The following is a 12,506-nucleotide window of genomic DNA, read 5'->3' as shown; positions in this document are numbered from 1 at the left end:
ACCCACAACTATCCTATGTTTTGTCTAAAACGGCAGCTTCCTGTCTGGCACTGAGGAAGCAGAGTTCACTGGACTGTGGTAAACGTGGTTGGCCCGTTAGTGATTCGGAGGCTGTTGTGTGATCTCAGATCAACTCTTTTCTGCTTTCTTCCTGAATAGCTCTTGGCAGATTGTCCAGGGCTGCTCCCACCTGCCTCATCCTGAGCTGACAAGGGCACAGCGGCTCTCGAGATTCCTTTTCTTTGGGGGAGGTAGGAATGGTAGACATCTTTGAGTCTGGGTGGCTGGCCAGTTTACACACCTGTAGTCTTCCTCTCCAACACAGGTTGAGAGAACCCATAAGTTGACTCTCCTCTTTTCAGACAGTTTGCGGATTGCCTGCGTGCATCGTGGGGAAGGGTCCAGGATGTGAAGGTGCTGTAAGGCTGCCCTCTGCTGGCCCTGCTGGTCTCTGCTGTTTCCTCCCGCAGCATCTGCACACACCACATTGAACCCAGAACTCTAGATCCGGCGGACACCCGTCTGAGGCTCAGGTTGCTTTCATGCGTTCAGTGAGTTGGGAGTTCTCACGTTGTTCTTGCTCACCATAGTGTGGATGACCTGTTTACTCATAGCTTCCCTTGGAAGCCCTCCCTGATGGGAGCTTGATGTGAAAGACTAGATCAGTAGTTGAGAAAACTTTATAACCAGTCTCACATGCTTGCTATTTTAAAGGCATGTGTCAGTTGTCTGGGTTTGGGTTTTTGTTGTTGTTTTTTGCTTCTTTTTTTTTTTTTTTGGTCTCTTTCTTTTTCCACATTCTAATTTTTTAATAAATTTTTTTAAAAAAAATGAGTGTTGATTTTATTTTCCTGCTTGAGTTGTAGGCATGTATTGAGCACCTACTGTGTACAAATGCAAAGGAGCCTCCACCACTACCACTAGAGCATGTTCTTTCAGCGTGAGCAAAGTCCCTTGTCCAAGGTTGGGGACAGCCCTTGTGTCTAAACCCCTGCCTGTGCAAGGGCTAGTCATTCGTGGTGCAGGACTGTGTTTGCTGACTACCGGCTGTCAGGTGAGAAATCCCCCCCCGCCCTGTTTTTCCAAAATCAAAAAGAAGGGGCATGGTTACTGTTGAGGCTCAGAATCTTGAGGTCCATTCATGGTGGTTCCACACTCTCCTTAGCTCTAAGTCACAAGGGAATTCAAATTAGCCTGAGCATCGTTAGAGGATTTCGTGTCACCTCAGTGGCATGGCTAAGCGTAGCACAGTTGGAAGTGATGGCTTTGCTCTCTAAGGGGCGGTGTGGAGCTCGTATGTGACAGTTCTGGCGGGTAAGGAGTGCTGGGCTGCTCACTTTTTGTCCTCTTGACTCAAGCTGTCATTTTAAGAGCAGGAACCCCGATTGAGAAAATGCACCCACCGGATTTGCCTGTGGGCGATTTCCATCTTGTCGATTGATAGCGGAGGAGGGTCCAGCCTCCTGTCCCCAGGTCCACCCCTGGGCTGGTGCTTCTGGGGGTGCTAAAAAAGGAGGCTTCACTCAGCCAGTGAGCAGCACTCCTCCTCGTCTCCAGGTTTCTGCTGTGTTTGAATCCTGCCCAACTTCCTTCAGTGATAGACCTTCGTATGGAAGCAGAAGCAAAATAAACTCTGCAAGATGCTTTGGATGTGGTATTTTACCTAAGCAATAGAAACACTAAACAATTGCTCCGGTAAACTCTAGGCTGTTTTTCAAATGAAGATGAAAACTGTCATGTACGAAAATAGGGAATGAAAATGTATTTTTCAAGTGAAGAAAACGCCGCTGTTGGCACTAAGTACGTCACTTCTGACACTGGAGGAGGTGGACCCACGTCCAGGAGCAGGTGGGACCCAACCACTCCCATTCGGTGGACTGAACATGTCGGCTCTGCTTCCTTCTTGTCTCACCCACCAGAAATCAGGACTCTGGCTGACAATTCAGGAAAAGATAAAGCTACGAACAAGACCCAGAAGGACAAGAGACAGCAGGAATGTGGTATTTTAAGTGCACTGGCTCAGAAGTGCAAAAGGGGCCAAGGGGGGTAGCCAGCTGAGTGGCTGGTGACAGGAGTGGCCTAAGTCCCTGCAGACAGCAAAACTGAGCTCTTCCAGTTAGATGGCCCCATAACCTGACTGGAAATCACCAATCGTGACCTTTACTCTGGCTTTTCTGAAACTTATTTTCTGATGGAAAAAAAAAAAGCTGAGAATCCCCAGATTGTAGAATTTCAAGAGGAAGTGAAAAAAAAAGTTATATAGCAATACCTGGCAAGAAGTCAAGTGATCTATTTCCCATATTTTTAATAAATGTAAGGTTTGTCTTTCCTTTGTCCCTTGACTACAATCCAGCTGATTGGACAATGGTGGCTTCAGTATGTGACCCTCTAATTCATTTACAGACAGTTTCTCAATCATTCTTTGAAATAAACTCAACCCTGAGTTCCCTATCATCAGCATCACTGGGGAGGGGTTGGTCTGTGTTTCTAAAACATGCAGGTTTTAGGATTCAGAAGCTTGCTGCCCAGTAGGAATGACAGAAAACTTGAGAGAAGCCCCCTGAGCCGTCAGCTGTCTTGGATTCTCAAATACAACCTCAGGCTCAGCCATTATGTCCAGACTAACAGCCTGGAATGTGTGAGCACCACGCTACTCCCTTACAATAGCACGCTCAGAAAACCATTCGTCTCTGTACTAACTCCTTTCGGGTTCTTGGAACTTGCCATGTGACCCTAAATCGAGCTCTCGGAACCAAGATCCCTAGCCAGCAACATTAGAAAAATTACTCGGGCTGGAGAGATGGCTCAGAGGTTAGGAGCTTCCCTGCTCTTCCAGAGGTCCTGAGTTCGGTTCCCAGCGACCACATGGTGGCTCACAACCATCTGTAATGAGGTCTGGTGCCCTCTTCTGGCCTTCAGGCATACACACATTGTATACATAATAAATAAATAAGTATTTAAAAAAAAAAAAAGAAAAAAAAAGAAAAATTACTCTCTGTCTTATTACCTAGTACTGGGAGAGGATATTCCGCTTCGGAGTTAAAGCAGATAAACCGTGTTAGCTAGCAGCCTCTGCGAGGGTGACTCCAGGAAACCTGGGAGCCAGCTTTTGTCTGTGACAGGTGAGTCATGCTTCAGCTCCCTCTTGATTCCCTTGAGTCAGAGCTGCAGGTGGTGCCCCCACCTCCCCACCCCCCACCCCCGGGCAGGGAGACCTGCTATGCTTTGTGGGCCTGCTCTTAAAGCCTATGGCCTTGACCCATGAAGCCACCCATTGGCGCTGTCCTTAATCCACACCACCTGCTGCTGCTGCTCACTTGAGACTTAAAAAGTATTTTCTGCGAATACTGTTCATTTGCCTTAAAAGTCTCCAAATGACGAAGAATTTGGAGCCTGGATCTCCCTGGGAAAGGGAAAAATAAGAGATTTCTTGAGTGGACTGTGGGCAGCTAGGGATGAGAACATGAGAGATCAGGTTAGGGGGAACGGTAGGGGAGCGTACTGAGACTACTGAGGGGCGCATTTCAGGGCCAGGTGAAAACCACCTGTAATTCTCCCAGGAATCTACAAGGATGACCCCAGCTAAGACTCCTAGCCAGAGTGGATACATAGCCTAAACTGGCCATCTCCTGTGCCCAGCCAAGACTTCAAGTGGAGGAAGTGGGAAAGCAACCCAGCCACATAGCCTTCGACCTACAGTCTGTCCTGCCTATGAGCCACAAAGCCTTCGACCTACAGTCTGTCCTGCCTATGAGACGTGCTGGGGTAAGGGCGGCCTAGAGACCGAGAGAGTGGCTAACCAATGACTGGTCTAGCCTAAAACCTGTGCAGGAGAGTAAGCCCACCCCCTGACACTGCCTAGAGCACCAGGACCCACAGGCTGCTTGTCCCAGAGGATAGAACCAAACATGACTGGAGGAAGAGAAAACGTCAATGCAATTGTTGGATGTAATTGGCCCCCATAAGCTCAAAGGCAGTGGCGCTATTAGGAGGTGTGGCCCTTATTTTAGTGGGTGTGGTCTTGTTGGAGGATGTATGTCACTGTGGGGGCAGGCTTTGAGGTCTGGTTTGCTCCACCTTCACTCAGTGTGACACTCAGTGGACTTCCTGTTGCCTGCGAGACATAGCGCTCGGCTCCAGCACCTGCTTGCACGCCTCCATGCCCTGCCATAATGGACGGAACCTCTGAAACTATAAGCTGCCACCTCAATTAAATGTTTTCCTTTATAAAAGTTGCCATGGCAATGGAGTCTCTTCACAGCAGTAGAAACCTTAACAAAGGTGGTACGAAATGTCTTAACAATATTCTGCTAAACTCATAGATTGGTGCCCAGCCCAATTGTCATCATAGAACTGATGGAAACAGATGCAGACCACAGGCAAACATTAGGCAGAGCTCAGAGAATCCTACAGAAGACAGAAAAAATTGGAGAAGCCAGAGGGGTCAAAAACACCACAAGAAAACTCAGAATCCACTAACTGGTTTCATAGGGATTCACAGAGACTGAACCAACACCCAGGGAGCCTGCGTAGGGCTGGCACACTCTGCACATAGGTTACAGCTGTGTAGCTTGACCCTCCTGTGGGACCCCTAACAGTGGGAGCAAGGGCTGACTCTGACTCTTTCACTGGCTTGTGAGCCTACTCCTCATACTGGGTCACCTTGCCCAGCCTTAAAACATGGGGAGGTACTTAGTCTTACAGCAACTAGTTATGTCATATTTTGTTGATAACCATGGGAGACCTGTCTTTTTCTGAACAGAAACGGAGAAGGAGTGGATGGGGGAGGGAACGGAGGTGGTGTGGGAGGGAACTAGGAGGAGAGAAGGGAGAGGAAACTGAAGCTTAGATTTAAATACTTAAAAGGACTCGGAGCCCATCGAGCTGATGCCATCACCATTACTATTTCAAGAATGAATGGATCAATAAATAAACAATGTGTGGTGCTTCTTCCAGCATCAAAGATTATACATTAGGCCTTCTGAATGAGGTGCCCATGTGAGCCAGGGGAGGCGGCCGGCGGGATGGAGGCTGTCAGAATTAGAAAAGACTGCCCCAAAGAGAGAAATAGAAAAAGGACTTCCAAAAGTCCAAAAAGAAAGTAAAAGATACCAGAAAAATTCGGGTGTGTGGGTAAGGAGGGGCGTGACAGAGAAGGAACTGAATCAGCTGTGATTTCCGCTGGGGGTTGTGGGGGTGTGCAGAAGCCAGTTCCAAGAGCTAAGCCAGGTGAAAGCTGAGCGGTGACTTCTGTACCCCAGACAAACCCTGCCCGTGACACAAGCCTAGAGGCCAATTGAGAGTTTGGGGAAGACCGACTCCTCATCAGGTCCGAGAAAGAGAAATCTTCTTTTTGTCATACTACGGAGACTCTAAAGGCGGGTGTGGGAGTCTTCAGAAAATCCATTCTTAAGACCTAAGCGACCCAGGGGGCCTAAGGTCTGGAAGCAGCAAGCTGGGGAGCTTCACTTTGGCCTGCCACGGCCCTGAGTGGTGCAGCTGCGAGCAGCTGGAAGGGCAGACCCTGATCAGACACCAGGTGCAGGCAGTTGGAGACTAGCTTAAGGTGGGAGGGTATGGGGGAAGAGCCCTGCCCTTGGTGGCCATCTGGGAACAGAGCTCAAGTGATGAGAACCTTGCAACTGGGTGGCCTTGAACCTGAGATCAGCTGGGAGACAGAACTCTGGATTCAGGTCATCAAGTTTTAATGGCAGTGATGCTGTCTCTCCTGTTCCTCTGTGTTTTGTCTTAATCTCTTGCTCTCTTCCCTTCCGCGCCATAATGTTTTTCTACTCCCCTTCTTTTTCCCTTTACTTGCTGAGTCTCGCTTTGCTTTCTACTCCATCCCCACCTCCTTCCCTCATTCTCGCTGTCTTCACATTTGTGTAGGGGAGGTCGAGTCCTGTCATCTTGGGATAGGGTGAGGAGTACATAGGATAAGGTAGTTTCTAAACCCATTGGTCAGTTTTTGTGTGCAAAAAACTAACCAAGAGCCATTAATAACTAACAAGGTATCTTCAAGGACACGATGCCTCCCAAGAACACCTGGACCTTGTGTCACCTTGTTGAAGGGAATATCTCACTGCGGGTGGGCTTTGAGGTTTCAAAAGCCCACGCCAGGGCCAGTACACACACACACTCTCTCTCTTTATCTCTATCTCTTTCTCTATTCTTTCCCTCCATCCCTCCCTCCCTCCCTCCTGCCAGTGTCTGTGGCTCAGAATGTAGCTCTCAGCTACTTCTCCAGCACCATGCCTGCCTGCCTGCCTGCCACCACACTCTCCATCATGATGATAATGGACTAACCCACTGAAGCTGTAAGTAAGCCAGCAATGAAATGATAAGTTGTATTGACGGCGGTGTCTCTTCACAGCAATAGAACAGTGACCAAGACGATACGGAAATACAAACATCATAGCAGAGAGCAATGCTGAGCACATCACAACGCTACAACACTGACTTCAAATTATACTACAGAGCACTAGTAACCAGAATCGCACAGTATCACCACAACACAAACACATGGCACAATGGGATTAAATAAAATAGGGAGAAATAAACCCATAAGTACATCACCCCATTTTTGACAATGCTGTCAAAAACACGTTGGAAAGATGGCAACCTCTGTTTTTTTTTGGGGGGGGGGGTGGGTTTGAGACAGGGTTTCTCTGTGGTTTTGGAGCCTGTCCTGGAACTAGCTCTGTAGACCAGGCTGGTCTCGAACTCACAGAGATCCACCTGCCTCTGCCTCCCGAGTGCTGGGATTAAAGGTGTGTGCCACCATCACCCCGCCGATGGCAACCTCTTTAACAAGTGGTTCTGAGAAAACTAAAACCACATCCTCACCCTACACAAAAAGCAATTCAAAATGAATCAAGGACTGACTTTGTGTTTTTAGATGATGTCTTTTATAGCCTGTGCTGGCTTCAAATTTGTTCCAGGGCTTAGAAGTTGGACTTGAATTTCTGATTCTCTGGTCATCACTTGGCAAGGGCTAGGATCATGGGTCTGTACCACGATGTCTGGCTCTGAGGGAAAACTCGTAATGAAAGATCCTAAACTTTGAAACTGATAGAAGAAAACATCGTTACCTTCAAGATACAGGCACAGGCAAGCATTTCCTACAAAGGACTTCAGTAACACAGAAAATAATCCCAAGAACTGATAGGTGTGATTATATGATATTAAGAAGCTTCTGCATGCCAAACAAAACAATTATCAGAGGGAAAAGAAAGCCTACAAAATGGAAAACAATCTTTGTTAAACAGGGCATTAAAGTTTCATAAAATGTATAAAGAGCTTCAAAATTTAAGCATTCCAGATCATCCAACCAGTAAATGAACTAATGAACTCAACAGTCAGTCCTCAAAAGAAGAAATACTAATAGATACTTGGGGGGAAAAAGTGTTCAATATCCTTAGCTACCAGGGAAATAGAAATAAAAAATTCTTTTGAGAGCTGGTGGAATGGCCCGGAGGGAAAAGGTGCTTGCTACCAAGCCAGACCACTGGAATTCAATCCCTGGAACTCACATGGTGAAATGAGAGAACCAGCTCCTGCGAGGTGTCAGAGTGGGCACTATGGCACACATACAAAGTTTTAACCGGCTCCTGCGAGGTGTCAGAGTGGGCACTATGGCACACATACAAAGTTTTAACCGGCTCCTGCGAGGTGTCAGAGTGGGTACTATGGCACACATACAAAGTTTTAACACCGCTTTGTGATTCCGTCTCACTTCAGTCGGAACAGTGACCATCAAGAAAACAAATGATAGGAAGTGGTAGTGGAGATGTGGTAGAAGAGGATCCTTAGTCACTGTGGGTGGGAGCCATGATGTAAATCATCAGCATTGAGATTCCCCGAAAAGCAACTAAAAGTAGGACTGTATGACCCTATACCACTCTTGGGTCATCTGGTCAACCCACCACAGAGATAAATATCCACATTCATTGCTGCACTAGTCACAGTAGCCAAGATATTGAACCAGTCTATATGCCCATCAATATTCCATCTTGGGGACAAGCTCCTCAAGACACAGGATGTTCTGAAGGGAGGTAGAACATTCCATCATGCATGAAAGCTCATTAAAACCCATGAAATAACAACTCAGAAGTTTCAGGAAGTGCCTGAAACTGAAGATATATGAGGTCTCTCCCTATCAAAGCTTACAGAAACACAATTCCTTAAGAGAGGCATACTCTCAGATTAACTCCGATGCCTAGAAGAGGCAAATCTTCCAAGCTGCCTGAAACAAGCAGAGACCAGCTGTAGTAGTTTGAATGGAATTGGCCCCATAAGCTCCCAACAGGAAGTGGCCCTATGAAGAGGGATGGCTTTGTTAGAGCAGGTATAGCCTTGTTGTAGGAAGTGTATCACTGTAGGGAGAGACTTTGAGATCTCATATATGCTCAAGCCATGCCCAGATTGGCTTTTTCTCCAGCACCCTGTCTGCCTGCACACTGCCATGTCCCACCATGGTGATAATGGACTCAACCTCTGAGATATAAGCCACCCCAATTAAATGTTTTCCTTTATAAGAGTTGCAGAGGGGGCTGGAGAGATGGCTCAGAGGTTAAGAGCACTGACTGCTCTTCCAAAGGTCCTGAGTTCAATTCCCAGCAACCACATGGTGGCTCACAATCATCTGTAATGGGGTCTGGTGCCCTCTTCTGGCCTGCAGACATACACACAGACAAAATATTGTATATATAATAAATAAATAAATAAATATTTAAAAAAAGAGTTGCAGAGGTCATGGTGTCTCTTCACAACAATAGAAATCCTAACTAAGACATCAGACAAATGGACTGAAAGAGGCTTAGTCCCAAGTAATTAGCTGGAAGAGATGAGCTCCAATGTGTAAAGTTGCCTTCGAGTTATGCAGCAAGCTACATGGTTCTAGCTGTTGCCCGTGCTGGGTGGGCTTTAATGATGCAGCTGTCTTAGGGTCATTTCTGCTTCTGTAAGGGCTCCTCATGCATACTCTTGTAAGAAATCCCAATGAACATATGAGTTGGACTTCGGTGGTATCCTTACTTTGGTCTGTCATTGGTTCCTTATCTGGGGTGAGTGGATGTTTATGCAAGCCTCCCCAAGAATAGTGTCACACAACACAAAATTAGATCTGTTTTCAAAATCCACCATAGTCACAACAGTTGCCATGCATTTGGGTACCACCTACGGGCAGAGCGCTTTGTCTGTATTAACCCACCTAATTCTCCCAATGAGAGAAACAGTTTATTATTCCCATGTTGGAGTTGAGAGATGAAGTCTCCAACAGATGAAATACCTCCCGCAGCTGCTATGTTACAGATCTGGGATGTGACTACTTTCATCTGGTCATGTGAGGTATTATTTAAATCTGGCTTTCATGCTTACAGAAATACTGCCTATGTGCGGATAGCATGCAGGATCTGGAGACTCAAGATGCTCAGGGAACAGAACACGTGTTATGACCACGTTCTTCATTATTAGCACAGCATTGCAGGAGAGGATGGAAACTGGGCCGTCCTTCAGAACCCCCGCTTACCAAGGACTCCACGAACCCGCAGAATTAACATCACCTGTTTCCAGCATCTCAGGTCCCATGCCAAATCTGCATTCTAACCAAAAGACCAGGTGATCTGAATGGATGTTTGGGTTTGCAAAGCACTGTTTTAAGTGGGACCCTTCACAGTTATCTGGGAAATGTCACAGCATGCCAGGACCTCAGCTGCATTGGTAGTAGTAAGGCTGAGATTCTGTGTGCTTTTAAATGCTACCCATTTCTATGGTTTGGACTTTGGTGGTATCCTTACTTTGGTCTGTCATTGGTTCTGTATCTGGGGTGAGTAGATATTTATGGAGGAGCCAGTATGCAGTTGGGGCTGAAAGTCATTGACCGAGTTCAACCCCCATTGCCTTACCGTCTCTTATTTTGTCTTTGCTTTACACCGCAGTTATAGCAAGCAGAATGAGCTGCCAAATGTAATAAAAAATGTGGAAAAAAAAAGAAAAAAATGTTTAGACTCTAGAGCAAAATAGGTCAAAATGTACAACCTGATTCTAATGCTTACTTGCTTTATAAGTAGGCCATTTATTCAATGGATATAAAACCCCCTACACCCCAGAGGCTCACTATAAAGATGATCCGTGCCAAGAATGGAGACAGGAATGTCAGCACAATCAAGAACCCCAGTAATTGACAACGTTTCTGGCGGCCCTCGTCAGATCACCTGAGACAAATGACCGTTGGAAGAGCAAGGGGCCGAGGCACCACCAAGCCCTTCACGGAGTCTGCAGAGACAGCATTTGCTGAGAATTGATGAAATGCATGAGAAGCAAGGAAGGGGGCTGAACTGACTCCTCTTCTATGGGCCCCTGTCCCAAACCAACTCTTGTTAAGGCACAAAATGCTTCCGATACTGCATTTTTATCTTTAATTTATAGAATAATAGAATTAACACAGGCAGAAAGAGCCCCTTTGGCGAAGTTCATTTGCCCACTCTGAGGTTCTCAGAGAAGACACAGGCGTGACTTCATACTTTCCTACTGTTATCTTTAAATTATTTTGTGGTAAAATGTGTATATGAAACTTACCATTTTAGTCATTTTAGGTGTCCAACTTAGTGATATTAAGCATAGTCACACAGCTGTGTAGTGATTTTAGTGACTTGCTTCCTACACAAAGAAGCATATGAAGCATTTTCATTATCACTGCTGTTCTGGAATGTGTTCATTTAAATTTGGAAATGAGCTGGCATATAGGCAAGGATAACAAGCCCTGAAGTTTGAAAAATTCTTTTCTTTCACTGTAGAAATTTCATGCATATATGTTTGTATATATGTATATATGTGTGTATATATACATATATATGTATATGCACGTGTATGTAGTGTCTAGTAGGGGCATTTCCACCCACCCATATTCAATACCACAGACTAACAAAAAAGCACAGTGCCAGGAATGGGTTATCTTTTTTGGAGTTGGAGTTGTTGGTCACAGGTTATAGCAAATGCTTTGGTTTCCTGCCAGAACTTAAGGGTAAGACCCTATTGGTAAACACACCGCATAATTGAGTTGTAGAACATGGAGAGATCCAGCTGGTACTGGCCTGGAAACTTCATCCCTCTGGCTAGCTGCTGCAGTACTGAAAGGTGCTATGCACACAACCAAGGGAAAACAGTCACTGGTGATTTGAATGATATGCTCTCATGGGCGCATATGTTTGATTGCTTAGTCACCAGAGACTGGTGACCTATTTGAAAGGATTACGAGATATGGCCTTTTTGAAGGAGGTATTTCACTGGGGGTGAGCGCTCTCTCTCTCTCTCTCTCTCTCTCTCTCTCTCTCTCTCTCTCTCTCTCTCTCTCTCTCTCTCTCTCTCTCTCTCTCCTAGCTGCTATCCGGATGTAAAGCTCTCAGCTACTACTTCAGTACCAGGCCTGTCTGCTTCTCAACACGATAACCCTGAACCCAGCCTTTCAGCTGTAAGCAAGTCCCCAGTTAAATGTTTCTGTTTCTAAGAGTTGCCTTGGCGGTGGTCTCTCTTCACAGAAATAGAGCTGTTGTAACTAAAGCAGCCATTATCAGTCTTATCCAGCCCCAAACCCCGTGAGCTACAGTAACAGCCATCCTTGCAGGACACGCCTACGGGCGCAATAGTGGCACCAACGTCCGACTTTCTGATAGGATTTAAGTCCTACTCCATTATATAAAGACAACACCTGGCATTATCATCGGGGCCAAGAACCTGTGCATATCGGTCCTATGGAAGAGCATATCCGTATTATTCTACTAACGGGGTCATGGGTCCTATGGAAGAGCATATCCGTATTATTCTACTAACGGGGTCATGGGTCCTATGGAAGAGTGTGTAACTATTATTCACTAATGGGAAATAATGCTAAACCGCTCATGGCTTCTCACTATACCAGTAGATTGGCATCTCTCTCAGCTCAGATCAGAGAAGCTTCTTTTTGAAATAGATGATGATTAACACAGAGACCTGAAACTTGTCAAGGAGAATAAGAGACTAGAAAACGTTCAGCCCCCAAATGGGACATCTATATCACATCCCTCCCTAAAGGGCTGAAATCACTGTGGGGAAGGGGACAAAAGACTGTTGGAGCCAGAGGTGGCGGGTGACGGCCGGGACACAACAGGCAGTTGCACTTGGGAAGTCACAGTGATTGTGACAGAACGTGTGTGGTCTGCACAAACTCAGGCCAAACCCAAATCCCATCATGGGGAGGGGAGGAGGGCATGAAGCTCCACCCTTGGCTAAGGACTGACAGCTGCTGGGAAGAGAATCGGGTTTCTTTCAGAGTGCCGTCCTTGGTAGGTTGACCAAGCTCCAGTGGACGGCCCAACACCCAAGAGCATCCAGACAACACAAATTAGACTCAGTGGGGGGGGGGTTTATTTGTCTGTTTTTTGGATTTTTTTATTATTTTTTTTATTATTTTTTTTAAAATATTTATTTATTTATTTATTTATTTATTTATTATGTATACAATATTCTGT

The 12,506-nt window shown here is 46.0% G+C and overlaps 1 protein-coding gene across 1 annotated transcript in view; it reads right to left on the bottom strand.

Moving 5' to 3' along the window:
* The window catches only part of Selenot (selenoprotein T), a 244,882-nt gene that overhangs the window by 153,568 nt on the left and 78,808 nt on the right, over positions 1-12,506 (bottom strand). The window lies entirely within an intron of this gene.

This window comes from Microtus pennsylvanicus, chromosome 16 (genome assembly GCF_037038515.1).
Source record: "Microtus pennsylvanicus isolate mMicPen1 chromosome 16, mMicPen1.hap1, whole genome shotgun sequence".
Lineage (NCBI taxonomy): Eukaryota > Metazoa > Chordata > Mammalia > Rodentia > Cricetidae > Microtus > Microtus pennsylvanicus.
Note: the sequence above shows the minus strand (reverse complement) of the source record. Positions and strands in the feature narration are given on the sequence as shown.